General features: G+C 47.7%; 1 protein-coding gene across 1 annotated transcript in view; it reads left to right on the top strand.

The window, feature by feature from the left end:
• The first annotated feature begins 461 nt into the window (after positions 1 to 461).
• The window catches only part of FAXC (failed axon connections homolog), a 30,525-nt gene continuing 27,836 nt past the window's right edge, over positions 462 to 3,150 (top strand). Inside the window, exon 1 of the mRNA XM_026059315.1 lies at positions 462 to 470. The gene's annotated coding sequence lies outside the window, so the exon portion shown is untranslated. The remainder of the gene's footprint in view (positions 471 to 3,150) is intronic.

Genomic DNA, 3,150 nt, shown 5'->3' on the forward strand with positions numbered 1-3,150 from the left:
CACTTCTGTTCCCTATTTAAATGAAAGAGGCAGCTGTTGTTCCTGTGCACATGACCTGTGATCTTCTTTTACACAAAGATGGGAAAAACGGAATGTAGCTCATGAGATCGCAGCACCGGGAACTCGCAGAAGCACAAAGCAATACTCACAGCTAAACACAATAAAGCACTACCGCTTGGGTTTCTGATGACTACCGTCACTTAGGAAACATCTGTAATAGAAATCATTGGTCACTGCTACACGGGGTGACACTGCTGTCTTACAAGGTTGTCCACTTTCCTTGGAGAACGTGACAGTCTGACATCCAGAGAAAAGGCAGACTAAGGACACTCTGTTTGCCAGTTTGCCTGCAAATATTATTGCGTCACAACTCCAACAAGGAGACAAGACTGCCAAACCAAACGGATTCAGTCTCCTTCTGAGAAGAGACTTTGAAAGTCCAAGGAAGAGAGGCTAACTGACCACTGTTGGTAAGTTTAATGTGTGGCGTAGGTATAAGAGTATACAATTTGTGTTTCATCAGTGTTGTTTATTTGCTGTTGTAAAATTCTGGCTATACAGTTAAGATGTGATATTAGGACCTTTTAAAATTGTGACTTGCACCCTTCAAATGGTTTAGCTTTGCTGACACCCTCAAGAGCATCTGCAAAAATCCCTGTTCTGCTTCCTCGTGGCAGTAGGAACTAGTCAGTGGATAAAATGATCTCTTTGATCACTGCAGCGATCCCTCAGGCTCCCCCAAGTCCAGTTGGTGCCATGCAGGTCATAGTTGACCTCTGAAAATCCCTTTTATGAGCAGCAGGGCAAGGCTGTAAGGGCTCCTGTTAGGACCAGGCACCCGGCGAGCAGCTGGGGCTTTCTGTTCAGCTTCCTGCAAGGTGTCGCTGTGCGCTGTGCCGTCATAGCCTCAAGACAACACGGTAACAAAAATAGAAATAATGTCACAAGGTCCATGTCCAAAAGGAGGGTGGCAGCCTCTTTGCCAAACACATGTTAAAAATCTGACTAGATTACTGCCCTAAGAATCCTGGGGCAACTGGTTTGCCCTATAACGTCCCTTGAATTTGTACACCATTTTAACACTAGCAGAGGTACAAGCTGGACTACCAACACAAAGAATTGACTTTCTGAGCCTAAACTGCAGCAATGCTTCCTTTGAAACACCAGGTTTGCTTACCTTGTCCWGRACAGCACTGAGAAGTGAAAGACCTAATAYCTCCTCCTCCTCTCCTGTCTCTCAGGTTTTCACCACTTCTGCCAGATGCTGATCCAAAACACAGGCTGTAGGATAACTCATTTGCCCCTGAAAGCCAAAGAGCGCCAGCAGCTGAGATGTGGATGCCCAAGACCTTTCCCTGCCCTCAGGGAAGCTTAGATCCTATCTGTAATTGGATCAGTCTTATCTGTAACATAGTAAGCAATTCCCTTGCAATAGGAAAAGCCGAGACCAGCTACCAAGCTGTGGCAGTCCAGATTTATTAGGCTGTCTGCCACTTGAAACAAATCTTCAGCCTGAGATTTGCAGATGCTGTAGCAGAGGGAAAGAGCTTTTCTTCTTTGTCTGTTTGTTGCCCTATCATAAGAATTTAACAAATCCTTATGCTGTGAGTGATCAACTGTGGCATGAAACTTCTTCCTTTGCTGCTCTCACTTTCCCCTTACTTCATTATTTGTGCATCTGTAATGTGGAATGACCCAAAAGCTGTGAAGAGGAAAGTTTTTGGCCATCACCCCATTATGGATGAAGGCAAAGGAGCGCAGCAGGTTTCGGAGGGAGCAATCTGTTTGTGGAATGAGATTTACCAGGTACCCAGGACCTACCTACTGCCATTAATTCCCAGGAGCATCAGCATAGATGCTCTGTATCCAAGGTGGCACAACAGGCTCTTGTGCTGTAGCCTCTGGCTACTGAATACCAGTAAACAACCATTTTTAAGTGAGGAATAAAATGAAATGCTGCAAGGAACTACTGCAGGAAAGTGGCTTGAGCACAACAACGTCCTTCCCACTGAGGGAAGGCAGGACACAGAGCCTGTTGCTCTGATGTGGCTGAGCAAAACTAAACACAAAGCTGGCCACCACTGACGTCTGGAGAAGTCTGGAGACCTGAGCTCCACAGCTTCACTGCACAGCCATGCCATGAACTCAAAGCTCTCCTCTTCCTCCTCATTCCAGACTCTGAGGAAGAACAAGAGTCAGAATCTGGCCAATTTCATATCAGGGATTTTAGTTCTGTTTCATCTGTGTTGTCTAATCTGTCTCATACGCTGAAGCAGAGCTTCTGCAAAGCCCTGGGTCATGGACTCAGTATTTCCCCTGCTGGATACTGAAAGTTGTTCATTTGTGTGAAGAATCTTGTCACTTTATTCCTCTGAATCTAACTTGTGGGCTTTTTTTGGAGCAGCTGCGTACACACTGCTGCATTAAATAATGGACTCAGTGTTTGGAGAATGGCATTAATCAGAACAGGAAGGACATTTACTAGCATTACAGAGCCAGTGTGATGCGCAGAGCCACAGATATTCTGCAGAATATACAGGGAAGTCCTGCTCATCCTGCCTTGGGGCATCCAAGACTCCCAGCAGTAAGCCTGAAGGTAAGGGAGAGCTGTAAGGTTATCCCAAATGAGTGCAATAAAATCTTGCCACCTTGTGGACTGAGGTATTTGTGTTAATGTCACTTTGCCTCTGTTTTTCTGTACCTTTTACTTTTAAGGGTGATCTTCTCAGTCACCTGCTCAAGCACCAGCATAATAGAAAAAAATATTTGTTTGATTCTAAATGTTATAAAAAATTTCTTCTGTTATAGCCGGACACTGGGATTTTACAGCATGGTGTCTTGAGACAAGGTGCAGGATGCGAGGCCGCTGTTCCTCAGTAAGGGCGGTGGCAGCCCAGCAAGGCTTGTATCGGCGGAGCGCAGGCATGTCAGCACAAAACGCCAGAGCCGGGGCCGGTCCCCCCGCGAGCAGCAGCGCCGCTTCCAAGCCAGGCCCGGGACTTCGCGCCCGCGCAAGGGCAGAGGCCGCGGCTGGCGGCGGCGGCGGGGGGGGAATAAATGAATAAYGATAAAAAAGGGGGCGATGCGCGGCCGCTCCCGCGGGGCCGCCGAGCGCAGCGGCGCAGCCCGGGCGGGGGGAGCCGCCCGCCC

Source organism: Apteryx rowi, unplaced genomic scaffold (assembly GCF_003343035.1).
Source record: "Apteryx rowi isolate R43461 unplaced genomic scaffold, aptRow1 scaffold_155, whole genome shotgun sequence".
NCBI classification, from domain to species: domain Eukaryota; kingdom Metazoa; phylum Chordata; class Aves; order Apterygiformes; family Apterygidae; genus Apteryx; species Apteryx rowi.